The following is a 16,893-nucleotide window of genomic DNA, read 5'->3' as shown; positions in this document are numbered from 1 at the left end:
AAAGGTAGGCTGTGTCTGTGGTTTGTTATGCATCTCCCAGATTTCGAAGAACTACCAGTTTTGCCGTGACTAAAACCATAAAGATCTGTTTCTGTTGTTCAGTTTCTCAAACTGAAACTCTTTGGAAAAATAATGTATGATGTTATTTGTTTTATGACAACTATTATTCCTAATTAAAGCAGTATTTAATGTAATTTCCTGTTATTTTCCTTTGGAGAATTTTGTTATTACTGCATTACCTTGAATGTTGGGAAGATGTAGTGTGTGTTGAGTGCTCCTTACAAAAATAAGTAAGTGCAATAACGTGGATGTTAAACCATCAAGCACATAAATGGCACTGTTGTGTCCCTGAATGTGTCGAAAGCAAGTATAATAAATATTTTAATTATGGTTTTGTTATAAATATAATTTATGAGAAAAAATGATAGGAATAATACTGTAGATTGCTAATTTTTAACTATCCCTACTGGCAAACGTTATGATTCCTAGACTTTCCGCATATATAGTATTCAATGCGCAGAAATCTCATGACTGTTTCAAGTCCAGTAAGTTAAGTGATAACCAACTAAAACTCTCAAGTATGTGTCAGTGTTTCTAGTTCTTTTGGCTGTATGTTCTTAGTATCAGGGTTTCTTATGCCCTTCCTTCTTCTATGGGGTTTGAGAACACTGCTTTTGGGGAAAAGTTCAGAAATATATTAGGAAAGAATGAAATGGTTAAAAGTTTTACTTTCAGAAATAGTGTAAGTGCTAATACTGGATTCAATCTTCCAAATTAATTTTCTTTTATGGATCTGTTACTCAGTAAATCCCATCCACCTGTGAAATATGTTAATAGTATAAAAGTCCTTTGTTCCTTTGGAGCCTGTAATAGTGTGTCTGTCTGCCTTTTAAGCCTGTTGCAGTAACTTTGCTGAGATAATAACACATTAGTAAAACTTTTCTTAAACAAACAAACAAAAATCATCAAGGAGGGATTTTTATTTGTAGTATTTCCCAAGTTTACCTGACTATATAGCCTTGATGGAGGAGAAGGAGGGTATGTGGAGGGACTTGCATTCCATGGTTTCATATTTCAAAAGATTTTGTTTCATAGTCACTGTACTTACCTCTTAGTTCTGGTACACATGTATTTCCAAGTACAGGTTTAATTAAATGTGACTTCAACTCATGATGCCTAATTGATTACCTAATTAATTCATCATATGGATTTAAGCCACTTTAGGTTAACTTTAAAAATAACATTTTTAGGGGCGTCTGGGTGGCTCAGTGGATTAAGCCGCTGCCTTCAGCTCGGGTCATGATCTCAGGGTCCTAGGATCAAGCCCCACATCAGGCTCTCTGCTCAACCAGGAGCCGGCTTCCCCCTTTCTCTCTGCCTGACTCTCTGCCTACTTGTGATCTTTCTCTCTGTAAAAACAAAACAAAAACAAAAAAAAAACAAAAAAACATTTTAGTCATTTTGGTCTATTTATATGAAGATTGACATTATTTATTTCTCTCTGGATAAATTTAGTTCAGATTATTTTCATCATTTTTAAAATGTAAGTATTATTTTTAGTTGAAATAGAGACAATATAGTATTATATATAATACATAGAAATATAATTCTCAATTAGAATTATATATTGAAAATTCTTATAAGGAAAAACATTAAAAAGATGTGATTGTTCATTTTAAGAAGCACATTTATTTACTAAATGCCTTACTTGATCATATGAACAGCACTTTTAACTTTTCAGCATTATTTCAAACCTTGAAACTACTTATTTTTTATAGGAGCACTGAGAGAACTGCAATAAAACCACCCCGTTAAAACCAAGACCCAATAATAAATTCTGAAGTGCTTAATTTGTCAAATAAAAGCAGCCATTTAACCTATAAAAACATAACTAAACAAAGATGAATTAACTTAGTTGTGAAGAAGTTTCTTGGGGGCAGGAAAGTGATTATGATGTTAAGTCAGCATTTCAAATATAAATGATTTATGGGAATCTTCCACTAAACAATAAAATATAAGTCATCCTCAAGAAAAATGTGTAATTTTTAAAATGCTAATATAAAGACTTGTACTTATACTCCAAAAATTGTTCCTTAGGGTGTTTTTGTTTTTGTTTTTGTTTTCAGGGCTAGGTTGGTGCTTGAAAAAAGAAGGTTAAAAAAAAGTAAAAACTAACTGGTTTTGATCCCATGTTCTCCACCATTTACTAATCTGTGTTGTCCTTGACATTTTAACTAATCTTTAGAAATTTTAGTTTCTGATTTTTAAATCCAAGGGACTAATAGCATGATTCTCAGAGGGTGTTTAGGAGGTTTAAATGAGATAATCTGGGAAACTACCTTTAAAAAACCCTCCTATGTTTCTTAAAAAATGTTCTCTGGGGAGGGATTAGGCATATACATTCCAGTTTGAAATTAATTTTAATTGTTTATATCTTTGATTTAAAAGTTGTGTTTGTGAAGAGAGATCTTTTTTCTTTTTTTAAAGAATTGAATAACTGTTAATGTTAGTAAGATGAAACTTAGATTTTTTATTTTGTGGGTCAGATATCAGATTTTGTTTGAAATTAGGAAGTTGTAAATCAGAAAGTTTTATTTATGTCAACTGTGAAATTTTGGGAAGACTATATTCAAGTATTTTTAATAAGCTAATTTCTTCTCATGTATAGATTTGTCATTGAACTGTTTAACTGTTATATAGTAAAGACAGTTTTAGCATTCATGTCAAAGAGAGTACATGATTAAGTTGAAACTAGGAAGATTAGTTTATTTATTTTATTTTTTTTAAGATTTTATTTATTTATTTGACAGAGATCACAAGTAGGCAGAGAGAGAGAGGAGGAAGCAGGCTCCCCAATGAGCAGAGAGCCCGATGCGGGGTTCGATCCCAGGACCCTGGGATCATGACCTGAGCCAAAGGCAGAGGCTTTAACCCACTGAGCCACCCAGGCACCCCGGAAGATTAGTTTAAAAAACACTCCTTCTCATCTTATATTTTCCATTTTTGGTTGAATATATTCCATACCTATCCTGCTTATTTCATGTTTATTATAATTTTTTGAAATTTTAATAATAATATAAACAATGTCACTAAGTGAAACAAAAAAGATTTTAATAAAAAATAACTGTGACACCAGGGTGGCACAGTTGGTTAAGTGCCTGCCTTAGGCTCAGGTCTGGGATCGAGCACCCCCTACCCCCGCCAGCTTTCCCTCCCTGTCTCTCAAATAAATAAATAAATAAATAAACAAACAAAATCTTTGGGGAAAAATAAGTAAATAAAAATCAACTATAAATTATTAAATAGATACTGTATCAATAATTGATATTTTTTTTTTAAGATTTTATTTATTTATTTGACATAGAGAGACAGTGAGAGAGAGCATGAGCGAGGAGAAGGTCAGAGGGAGAAGCAGACTCCCCGTGGAGCTGGGAGCCTGATGTGGGACTCGATCCCAGGACTCCGGGATCATGACCTGAGCCGAAGGCAGTCGTCCAACCAACTGAGCCACCCAGGCGTCCCAATAATTGATATTTTTCAAAAGAGAAAACTAGGTGATTTTTCCATACTAACAATACCATGTTTATGTTGATTGCATATTTATTTAAATTGAGTTTAGTTAGATAACATTTTAATTTCAAATTGTGTGATACCTTTTTATTTCAGTTAGCCAGCAAGTTGATCAGGAAAAAACCTAGTAATTGTTCTTGTTTTTGTTTTTTTCCAATAAAAAGGATTATTCTGAAAGCCGATTTTTTTTAAAAAGTCAATATTTTCAAGTATATTTGAAACTTTCTATAAACAAGAGAGGACTATATTTAAATATGTTGGTAGAATGCATAATCAATTTTTTTCTTGTGTTCTTCCATTTTTTTAGGTAACTTGATGCAACTATAATTTTAATGTAATTTTTTCTTAAAATGTTGGTATTTTAATTATTCCTTTTTTTTTCAAATTGTACTCCAAATGCTTGCTACCATAGCCATTCACACCTGTGTCGTTTAGTGGAGGGTGACAGATGTCACGCATATTAAGCTTTTATGTGTATGTCCAAAATTCTAAAGATCATCTAGGTTCTTTTAGATCTCTATTTAGTGAAGCAGACACATTTTCCTTACCAGAAACAAGCATGTTTTATAACCACATTTCTTTGAACCACAAAATATCCCAGGGAGAAACAACTTACATAATTTAGTTATAATGTCACATCTCTTTTATTCAATCATAACAAAATGTGGTTCAGAACTTACTTTCAATATCAGATTCGTGGTTTCCTTTAGTGTTTAGATATGTTTGAGAACTGAAGATGTTTACTAATTTTAATGGACTGAAAATGTTAAAAGTTTTCATTGCCTATTGCTTTTTAAATCTGTCTTTTTAAAATCTTCAGTGTAATTTATCTATACTGAATCTCTGACTCAGAAGTGAAAACAAGTAAAATGTCAATACCTCCATTTGTCTTTAAGCAATGGCCATTCCCTCTATAAGCAATGGACAGACAGAACAAGTATCTCCAGAATACTGTAGTTCAGAAGAGATCTTTGTGGATGTGAGGAAATGTATAGAAATACAATATTTAATTCACTGAAATTTTTGTGCCTTATAAAAATCTGTCTTTGAGGTTGTAATCATGAACAGACTAGTTCAAATTCTTTGCACATTTGGAAATCTCTTAGAAATTAAGATCTGAACACTCAAAGAGGCCTACACGTTCAGTACTCCTGAAACTCCTTAAAAAAAAACAAAAACAAAACAGTTCAGGGGTGCCGGTTTAGCTCAATGGGAAGTGCACAGGACTCCTGATCCTGGATTTTGAGTTCAAGCCTCACAATTTGTCTAGAAATTACTTAAGTAAATAAATTTTTTTAAAAAATCAATTCATATTTCTATACTCTGTGTGTGAAAGAAAAAGACAGAGGGAGGAAGGGAGAGTCTCTCTTCTCTCTTCTTGGAACTACTACTCCTTTTCCCCACTACTCTTTCTCTTCTTGAGAAACTCTTATCTTTCACAGCTCACTTCTAACCTTACTTACCTCTGGAGCTGCTTTCTCACCTTCTTCATGGATATTTAGTTTCCTGTCGTAGTTTTCTTTGCATGTTGTTGGAATGAGTGTGTCACTTAGCACACTGAATAGTAATGATCTGTTTTATGGGCCTATTTCCCACTTATGGTTCCAAATTGTGCTTGCACTGAAAATATGGATTACGCTTTACACTCTTTCTTTTTTCTCCTTTTTTTAAAAAATATTTATTTATTGACAGAGAGAGAGAGAGAGAGATTTATTGACAGAGAGAGGGCACAAGCATGGGTAGGGGCAGAGCAAAAGGGAGAAGCAGGCTCTCTGCTGAGCAGGAAGAGGATATGGGGCTCCAGCCTGGGATCCTGGCATAATGACCTGGGTCAAAGGCAGACACTTAATCAACGGTATCCCTGGGCTTTACTTGCATATCCATACCATTTGGTAGAGGGCCCAATGGACAATTTGCACTCAAACTATATTTGCCGCAGAGGAAAACAAGTAGTCATAGATTCTGTGATGGTTAGTTTATACTAGTTTTAAGTGGAATCCTTCAAAAGGAATGTTTCCCCATCAGTTTGATGATATCTTCCCCATCTTTTTATTTTGTTTTGTTTTGTTCTATTGAAGGCCTGGGGAAAAGGTCAACTGCAATGTAAATTGGGTCTTGGTTCCAACATCAGAAATCAAACTCTTCACTTTCTGACAGTTAATGGGGCAAAGAAGAATTCTTAATGAGTGAGTTAACTAATAATACGACTCAAAGGAGAAAGGCAAGTGTAAGTATGCAAATATTTATAAATCATAATTTTTAACAAATAATATACACAATGGATGCAATCAAATGAATTCATTAATATGAACACTTTGGAGGAATAAATCTATGTAGTGTTAATTAAATGGCAATGAAAACTTTAAAAATGTCTCATGTTTGTGAGTAGTTATGCTGCTTTTTTTCTCATGGTCCTTTACACTCAGCCACTTGTATGACCTTTCTTCCAAATATACTAACATGAAGTATCAGACTTGATCACTGTCAATGCTCCATTTTCTCCTGTATCCTCATAGAGCAGTACATCACTCACAACATTCCTAAAGAATTCGCACCTGGAGAGGCACCTGGGTGGCTCCATCAGTTAAGCATCTGTTTTCAGCTCAGGTCGCATTCTCAGGGTCTTGGGATCGAGCCCCTCATTGGGCTCCCTACTCAGTGGGGGCTTGCTTCTTGTTTCCCTTCTGCATGCCTCTCCTCCTACTTGTACGCTCTCTGTCATAAATAAATAAAATCTTTAAAAAAAGAAAAAGAAAGAAGGAATTTCCACCTGAATATTGGTAGGCAGTAAGAATTTCTGTCACCTTCAAGTCCTAGCCAGACTAGGAATCAGATTTAGACATAAGACAGATTAACAGGAGAAAATCAAATTTAACTGCATATGAATGGGCAACCCACACAGACGTTCCAGAGACAGTCAAGCAAAATGAAGTACATATGTCATTCTGAACTAAGGAAAAGAGGGTAGTGGTCTGAAACTTCAAAGGAAGGACTGTGATCCTCAGGAAGAATGAAAAAGAATAAATGTTGGCAAACAAATGTTTGTTGGGTTACTCACAGCCCATGGGACAAAGACAGGAGTTTAGTCAAACAGGCCTTATTAGATTCCTCCCTGTCGACCCTACCTAGTTTATATCACAATGTAGTTATCTATGGTGATAGCTCTCTTCCAGGAGCAATCCTCTATACAAATTATTTTTAGGCAGTTGACAGGGAGGTAAAGAGCTTCTCCTGAATCTACTAGGTTTTGATTATTTGTTAACTCAAAAGACTCTTGATGCCAGAGTCTTGGAACAGACTGCCATTTATTACCCCTCCCCCCATATCAATTCTTAAGATGGTAGGATGGATGGAGAATAGAAGAGTCTGGTAACAGCTGTACAAATTGGGATCAGCTTTAGATTTGGGGGGTTTTAATTTGTTTCTTTTATTTTTTTTGGTGTTGTTATACTGCTGGATAAATAACATTTGTGTTATTTCTAATACCTGACAACTTCTCAATCAAGTCAGTCACCTCTGTGACTCTAATCAAAAGAGAAATTAGGTTTCTGTAATCGATGTACACCAAAGGTCCTTCAAATTCCACCTCCCTCCTCACCCCCTGAAAAGTGAATGGTCTAACATCCTTTTTTTATTCTCTCAAAATTTGAAACTTGCCCCAAATTTTATGGATGTGCTAACAGCTTTATAATCACAATTCTACAACATGTGTAATTTCTTGTGTCAGCAGATAAGATCACAGTTCTTAATTTTACTAGCTGCTTATTTCTTGGTCCAATGCTTCCTCAAGTTTGTACCATCAGCAATGTAAATGTATTTACAATTGGTACATTCTAATATTAATTAAATTACAGAGAACAGATCATTTAGCATAGGAAGCATGAACATTATTTAGCATTTTTTAGCCCAATATAATGTCTTATGGATTCAGTTTAATATTTATTTTATTGTATAATTTCACTCACTCCAGAGACCTGTTAATAATAGTGCAGTGTGGAATTTTAATCTAAAATACATGATACATTTTGTTGACTTAAAACTCTATTACCAATCTGATGACTATATGCATGCATATATGTGTGTGTGTGTGTGTGTGCGTGCATGTGTGCGTGCATGTGTGTGTGTATAATGATCCAGTATTATGAGAAATATAAGATATCACTTTAATGTGACAGTGATTTACTGTTCATCTGTACTATGCTTTAAGATTTTGGAGCAATTTTTACTCTAGAATTTTCATGGGATTTACTTTGGAAAGTAAATTATTGAACAATATTTATCAAGGACCTGCCCTATGGGGCACTGTACTTGGTAAAAAACAGTGTCAATAACATAAAAGTTCCAAAAATCAGTCAGTAAAATCAGGCAGGAATAGGGAAAAAAAAAATCAAGGAATAGTTTACTTTGTTTGCAGAGTTTACAACCTGGGGAACAATGGGAAATACTATAAGGGTAAATGAAAATTATTTTCTACATTTATAAAAAGCAACTAAATTATCTTCATCTTTCCTGTTTTTTAAAGAGTGTTTCTTTGGAGATAGTATGAATCTGAGTTTTTAATTCTAATTTTTAGAATAAAAATACATCTCTCTCGGGGTTTGTCTCCAATTTTGATAATGAAGAGACATATCCAAGGGACATCTAGATAATCTAGGGGTTATCTCAAATAACCTCAGATCTGTAAAAACCCACATTTGGAATTAACTCGAGGGTCTTCCAGATTTACAGATTATTGTCACAAGGAGGAACCCCTTTTGTTTGTTGAAAACAAGGAAATTACTGTTCTTTCTCCTGCTTTTCTGTATAAAATGTGTGACATTTTGCCCTAACTTTCTTGTCACTTTTATGCTAATTATAGGCATCCAAATCTGTTAATACTAACCTAGTAATAAACTATGCTTTTGTTTTTGCTTTTTTTGGTCTTTCATATTGGGCTAGAAGGGTCTTCTGTTAGCAGTATTTTATTTATGTAGCATACACACACACATGTATGCACATGCTCATGCATAGGAGGACATAGAGATTCAGAGCAAATTTTAAATCTAAATATTATGAAACTACACAGGTATTTGTTAAAGGAACACAGATTCAATGTACTTTGATTTAAATCTGTGGTTCCCAAATAGCGTGCCCTGAGATAAGGAAATAAAGAATTCCCATAGTCAAATTATTTTGGGGAAAGCCACTTGTTTATTTCCTTCTCTTTTAATTATTTTTGTGATCTATATTAGTATACTATGCTTTTGCAATAAAAAATACTTGTTCATTCTTATATTTATGATTATTTGCACCTACTGACATTTTTGAACATATCACTAATGTACACATAACTTCCTTTGGGATACTTTTTGTGAAAAGTTGATCTTGCTATATTAAATGAAGGAAGACAGGTGAACGCAGGGAAAATTTGGAGAGTTTGAATATTGAAAAGGTATGATGATAGTAAACAGATGTCATAGAAAATTGCAGACAGACATAAAACTCATGCCATGTTTGGGAGGGTATGATAAAATATGTATATATATGACAAAATATGTATGGGGTGCCTGGATGGCTCAATTGGTTAAGCATCCAACTCTTGATTTTGGCTCAGGTCACAATCTCATGGTAGTGAGATCAAGCCCCATGTGAACTCTGTGCTGAGCGTGGAGCCTACTTAGGATTCTCTCTCTCTCTCTGCCCCTCCCCCAACCTTTGCCCCCACTCATGCACACCTGCTCTCTTTTCTTTCTCTCTTAAAAAAAAAAAAAAAAGAAAGGAAAGAAAGGTATGACCTATATACACAGCGGATAGTACATGGTGTCATATCATATTACATCATATTGTATAATATAACAAAGAGACTCATCTGTAAGAAAATCAAATTAAAATAACCAGTGGAGGGAAAAATAGGAAGAAGAAAACTCAAAGGGGAAAAAGTAATCAGAGTAAGTTGTAAATTGATGAATGTAAAAGAAAAAGTAATAAACAGGAATTTCAAATTTATCAGCACTACTGGTGAAAATGTCACCAGACACTCAAAAAGAGAAATTCTGTAAGTTTAGATAATAGTCATATATAATACATTTTATTAACAAGTCTATGTTAGCATGGTATTCTTTTTTCAATTATGATTTAATTGAATATAATAATTGATATTATATTAATATAATATACTATATTATATTATATTATATATACAGATTCATGTATTTAATCTCCAAAGAAGTAAAGTATTTATTAAGAGTAATAACTGTAGTAAGAACACTCAATCAGAATGCCCTCTTAGAAATTTTTTAAGTGAAAAATACAGTACATTCCCAATACTGAAAAATAGAGGCACAATGTTGTATAGCAGATCCTTAGATCTTAGTTATCTTATAAATCTGAAACTTCATACCCATTGAACAGTGACCTCTAATTTTCCCTTCCAGGACAACCATTATTCTACTTTCTGTTTCTATGGGTTTGACTACCTTAAATACCTTGTATAAGTAAAATCATGAAGTATTTGTCCTGCAACTATCTTATCTTATCCTGTCTTAGCATTATGTCCTCAAGTTTCATTCATGTTTCCACATGCACCAGAATTTACTTCATTTTTTTAAGGCTGAAAAATTTTCCATTATATGTATATACCACACTTTTTATTCATTTGTCTATCGGTAACTATTTCTACATATTAGATACTACAAATAGTGTTGCAATGAACATGAGAATGTAGATATCTCTTTGAGATTCTAATTTCAGTATTTTGGATATGTATCCCAAAGTGGGATTGCTGAATGAATGTTAGTTCTATTTTAAGTTTTTATTGAGAAGTGCCTATACTGGTTTTAATAGAAGCTGTGCCAATTTATGTTCCTACTAAAAACACACAAATATTACAATTTCTCCACATCCTTGACATGTTTTTTTTTTATGCTAACCATTCTAATAAGTGTAAGGTAATATGTTTCACAGTAGTTTTAATTTTCATTTCCTTAATGATTAGTGACGTTGAATGTCTTTTTGTATATCTATTTACCTGTTAACTATTTGTATTTCTTTTTTGGAAAAATGCTTATTTGATTTCTTTGCCCAATTATAAATAGGATTGTTTGAGACATACAGATAGCCCACAGGCTCATAAAATGATGATTAGCATCGATGAGAGGAGTCAAGATGGTGGAGGAATAGCAGGCTGAGATGACATCAGGTTGCAGGAGTTCAGTTAGATAGTTAACAAACCATTCTGAACACCTACAAATCCAATAGGAGATTTAAGAGAAGAAGAGCAGCAATTCTAGAAACAGAATATTGACCACTTTCTGAAAGGTAGGATGTGCGGAGAAGTGAATCTGAAGCAACGGGCAGATAGACTGTGGGGGGAAGGGCCAGCTCCTGGCAAGTGGAAGAGCAATGGAGCACAAAATCAGAACTTTTGAAAGTCTGCTCCACTGAGGGACATCGCTCCAAAGCCTAAGTGGGGTTGGAGCACTCGCCGGAACAGCGGGGTCTAGGGTCCTGTGTGGCCACAGAAGGATCACGGGTGTCTGAGTGTAACAGAGCTTGCAGGTGTCAGAGCAGGGAAGCTGGCTGCAGAGACAGAGCCAAGGAATGAGCTCTCAGCTCATGTTTATCTTAAACTGTGATCTGCAGGTTATATATATATATATATATTTTTATTTTATCTTTGAGCAGGGACCCTACAATTGGCAGATTCAGGGAGAATCACCTTCCTTCTCTGAAGGCAGGAATCTGCTGGGTTTGGAGACTACAAATGAGACCATATGCCAGAGACAGAAACACTCAGTCACAGGCCGGGTGAGCTTGGAGTGCAGCAGGAGACCAGGGAGACAGGAGTGATTGAGCGATTTTCTCCAAGGGTGCACTGAGGAGTGGGGCCCCGAGCTTTGGGCTCCTCCAGGGCAGAGACTGAGAGGTCGCCATTTTTCATTCCAGTCCTCCAGAGCTCTACAGAAAGCATTCAGGGAGCAAAAGCTCCTGAGAGCTGACCCGAGCAGATTACATAGTCCACCCCTGGCAAGGGCAGTGCAATTCTGCCTTGGGCAAAAACACTTGAGAGTCACTACAACAGGCCCCCTCCCCCAGAAGATCAGCAAGAACATCCAGCCAAGACCAAGCTCACTGATCAAGAACAGTGGAATTCCAGAGGAGGGGAAAATAAAGCATGGAATTCATTGTTTTCTCCACATGCTTCTTTAGGCTTGCAAAGTTAATCAAATATTTTTAATTTCATTTATTTATTTTTATTGCTTTTTATTTTTTAATTTTTTTAAAATTTATTTTCTTTTTCTGATTTTTTTAACTTCTACTCTTTCTTCTTTAATGTTTTTTAACTAGTTTATCTTAACAATACCTTTCTTAAAGAAATATTTTTGAACCTTCACTATTATAGTCATATTTTATCCTTTGTTGTATCTAACTTTATTTTTTTATACATATAGGGTATATTCTTCTAAATAAATTTGGGATACAACTTCTAATAGATCAAGTTACACCCTAATCTAGCACAGGGCTATATTCCAGTCTCCAGTCTGATCAAATTCTCTCCATTTTTTCTTTCAATTAGCAATAATCGCGCCTCGGATAAACCTCATTGGCTATGATACTGCCACTGAGCAAAGCTACACCACTTTTTCTTTCTTTTCCCAACAAACTTACCTTATCAACTCCTTTTTTAGAATTTATTTTTTTTTAAATTTTCATCTTTACAATCATATCCCATCCCTTCATCATGTTTAACCTTATTTTTTTGTATATATACATACACGTTTTTCTTTCTTTAAAATTTTGGGAGGTAGTTTCTTCTAAGAGACCAAAATACACCCAAAATTAAGTGGGTGGTTCTGTTCCATTCACCAGTTTTATATATATATATATATATTTTCATATATATATTTTTTGAATTTTTAAAATTTATTTTTATTTTTTATTTTTTTAAAGATTTTATTTATTTATTTGACAGACAGAGATCACAAGTAGGCAGAGATGGAAGCAGAGAGAGAGGAGTAAGCAGGCTCCCTGCAGAGCAGAAAGCCCGATGCGGGGTTTGATTCCAGGACTCTGGGATCACGACCTGAGCCAAAGGTAGAGGCTTTAACCCACTGAGCCACCCAGGTGCCCCTATATTATGAATAAAACAAAAAAAAAACTTTCTTTTTTTTTTTTTTTTTTTTTTTTACTTCTTTTTATGCCCTTTCTTCTCCCACAGTTTGGGGTCTCTTCTGATTTGGTTAATGCACATTTTTCTGGGGTCTTTACCACACTTTTAGTATTTTATCCTCTCATTCCTATATTCTTATCTGGATAAAATTACAAGGTGGAAAAACTCACCACGAAAAAAAGAACAAGAGGTAGTACTGAAGGGACCACGTCAATACAGACATTGGTAATATGTCAGATCTAGAGTACAGAATAGCAATTCTCAAGGTGCTAGCTGGGCTAGAAAAAGGCATGGAAGATATTAGAGAAACCCTGTCTGGAAAAATAAAAGCCCTTTCTGGAGAAATAAAAGAACTAAAATCTAACCAAGCTGAAATCAAAAAAATATATTAATGAATAGCAATAAAAAATAGAAGCTCTTGCTACTAGGATAAATGAGATGGAAGAGAGAATTAGTGATATAAAAGACCAAAAGACAGAGAATAGAGAAGCTGAGCAAAAGAGAGACAAACAACTACTGGACCACGAGGGGAGAATTTGAGAGATAAGTGATACCATAAGATAAAACAATATTAGAATAATTGAAATTCCAGAAGAAGAAGAGAAAGGAGGGCAGAAGGTATATTGGAGCAAATTATTGTAGAGCATTTCCCTAATATGGCAAAGCGAACAAGCATCAAAATCCAGGAGGTGCAGAGAACACCCCCTCAAAATCACTAAGAACTGGTCCACACCCCATCATCTAATAGTAAAAATTACAAGTCTTAGTGACAAAGAGAAAATCCTGAAAGCAGCCTGGGACAAAAAGTCTATAACATACAATGGTAGATATATCAGATTGGCAGCAGACTTATCCACAGAGACTTGACAGGCCAGAAAGAACTAGCATGATATATTCAGAGCACTAAATGAGAAAAACATGCATCCAAGAGTACTATATCCAGCTAGGCTATCATTGAAAATAGAAGGAGAGATAAAAAGCTTCCCAGACAAACAAAGACTAAAAGAATTTGTAAACACCAAACCAGCTCTACAGGAAATATTGAACGGTGTCCTCTAAGCAAAGAGAGATGCTAAAAGTAGTAGACCAGAAAGGAACAGACAATATAGAGTAACAGTCATCTTAAGGAAATACAATGGCACTAAATTCATATCTCTCAAAGTTACCCTGAATATAAACAAGCTAAATGCCCCAATCAAAAGACACAAGGTATCAGAATGGATAAAAACAACAACAACAAAAACAAACAAACAAACAAACAAAAAATCAATATGCTGTCTAAGAGAAATGCATTTTAGACCCAAAGACACCTCCAGATTTAAAGTGAGGGGGTGGAAAACAATTTACCCTGCTACTGGACATTGAAAGAAAGCTGAGGTGGCAATCCTTATATCAGATCAGATCAATTAGATTTTAGCCAAAGACTATAATAAGAGATAAGGAAGGACACTATATGACATTCAAAGGGTCTGTCCAACAAGAAGATCTAACAATTTTAAATATCTATACCCTTAAAATGGGAGCAGCCAACTATATAAACAATAACAAAATCAAAGAAACACATCAAATATAATACAATAATAGCAGGGGACTTTAAAACCTCCCTCACTGAAATGGACAGATCATCCAAGCAAAAGATCAACAAGGAAATAAAAGCCATAAATGACACACTGGACCAGATTGCCATCACAGTTATATTCAGAACATTCTATCCCAAAGCAACAGAATACACATTCTTTTCTACTGCACATGGAACTTTCTCCAGAATAGATAACATCCTGGGTCACAAATCAGTTCTCAACTGGTACCAAAAGATTGGGATCATTCCCTGCATATTTTCAGACCACAATGCTCTGAAGCTAAACTGAATCATAAGAGGAAATTTGGAAAGAACCCAAATACATGGAGGCTAAAGAATGAATGGGTCAACCAGGAAATTAAGAAGAATTGAAAAAATTCATGAAAACAAATGATAATGGGAACAGAACTATTCAAAGTCGGTGGGACACAACAAAGGCAGTCCTGAGAGAAAAATATATAGTGATAAAAGCCGTTCTCAAGAAACAAGAAAGGTCTCAAATACAACCTAACTCTACACCTAAAGAAGCTGGAGAAAGAACAGCAAAGAAAGCCTATATCCAGCAGGAAAAGAAAAATAATGAAGATCAGAGCAGAAATCAATGAACTAGAAACCAAAGAAACAGTAGAACAAATCAATAAAACTAGGAGATGGTTCTTTGAAAGAAGTAATGAGATTGAGAAAGCCCTGGCCAGACTTATCAAAAAGAAAAGAGAAAAGACCCAAATAAATAAAATCATGAATGAAGGAGGAGATATCACAACCAACACCAAAGAAATACAAACATTTATAAGAACATATTATGAGCAATTATATGACAGCAAATTTGATAATCTGGAAGAAATGGATGCATTCCTAGAGACATACAAACACCACAACTGAACCAGGAAGAAATAGAAAACCTGAACAGACCCATAACCAGTAAGGAGATTGAAATAGTTATCAAAAATCTCCCAACAAACAAGAGCCTAGGGCCAGACAGCTTCCCAGGGCAATTCTACAAAACCTTTAAAGAAGAATGAATTATTATTCTCCTGAAACTGTTCCAAAAAATAGGAATGAAAGGAAAACTTCCAAACTCATTTTATGAGGCCAGCATTACCTTGATCCCCAAACCAGACAAAGACACCATCAAAAAAGAGAATTACAGACCAATATCCTTGATGCACATAGATGCAAAAATTCTCACCAAAATCCTAGCCAAAAGAATCCAAAAGTACATTAAAGGGATTATTGCCCACGACCATGTGGGATTTATTCCAGTGTTGCAAGGTTGGTTCAACATCCACAAATCAATGAATGTGATATAATATATTAATAAAAGAAAGAATAAGAACCATATGATACTCTCAAGAGATGCTGAAAAAACATTTGACAAAGTACAGCATCCTTTCTTGATCAAAACTCTTCAAAGTGTAGGGATAGAGGGTACATACCTCAATATCATCAAAGCCATCTATGAAAAACCCACAGTGAATATCATTCTCAATGGAGGAAAAACTAAGAGCTTTTCTGCTAAGATCAGGAACATGGCAGGGATGTCCATTATCACCACTGCTATTCAACATATTACTAGAAGTCTTAGCCTCAGCAATCAGACAACAAAAAGAAATAAAAGGCATCCAAATAAAGAAAGAAGAAATCAAACTCTCACTCTTTGCAGATGATATAATACTTTATGTGGAAAACTCAAAAGACTCCACACCAAATCTGCTAGAACTTGTACAGGAATTCAGTAAAGTGTCAGGATATAAAATCAATGCACACTTACAGTTGCACCCAAAACCATAAGATATCTAGGAATAAACCTAACAAAAGAGGCAAAGAATCTATACCGAGAAAACTATAAAGTACTCATGAAAGACATTGAAGAAGACACAAAGAAATGGAAAAATGTTCCATGCTCATGGATTCAAAGAACAAATATTGTGAAAATGTCTAAGCTACCTAAAGCAATCTACACATTTAATGCAATCCTTATCAAAATACCATCAATTTTTTTTCAAAGAAATGGAACAAATAATTCTAAAATTTAAATGGAACCAGAAAAGACTTCAAATCGCAAGAGGAATGTTGAAAAAGAAAGCCAAAGTTGGTGGCATCACAATTCCAGACTTCAAGCTCTATTACAAGGCTGTAATCATCAAGACAGTATGGTACTGGCACAAAAACAGACACATAGGTCAATGGGACAGAATAGAGATCCCAGAAATAGACCTTCAGCTCTATGGTCAACTAATCTTTGACAAAGAAAGAATGAATGTCCAGTGGAAAAAAGACAGTCTTTTCAACAAATGGTGTTGGAAAAATTAGACAGCCACATGCAGAAAAATGAAACGACCATTTCCTCCCACCACACACAAAAATAGACTCCAAATGGATGAAGGACCTCAATGTGAGACAGGAATCCATCAAAATCCTAGAGGAGAACACAGGCAGCAACTTCTTCGACCTCAGCCGCAAGAACTTCTTTCTAGAAACATCACCAAAGGCAAGGGAAGCAAGGGCAAAAATGTACTATTGGGACTTCATCAAGATCAAAAGATTTTTCACAGCAAAGGAAACAGTCAACAAAACCAAAAGACAACTGACAGAA

General features: G+C 34.7%; 1 pseudogene; it reads right to left on the bottom strand.

Annotated features, from left to right (window-relative positions):
- Window positions 1–11,997: 11,997 nt before the first annotated feature.
- Window positions 11,998–12,181, bottom strand: LOC122897409 (annotated as a pseudogene).
- Between the last annotated feature and the right edge of the window lie 4,712 nt (window positions 12,182–16,893).

Source organism: Neovison vison, chromosome 1 (genome assembly GCF_020171115.1).
Source record: "Neovison vison isolate M4711 chromosome 1, ASM_NN_V1, whole genome shotgun sequence".
Taxonomy (NCBI): Eukaryota; Metazoa; Chordata; class Mammalia; order Carnivora; family Mustelidae; genus Neogale; species Neogale vison.
The sequence above is the reverse complement of the archived record's forward strand: the minus strand, read 5'-3'. Positions and strand labels throughout refer to the sequence as shown.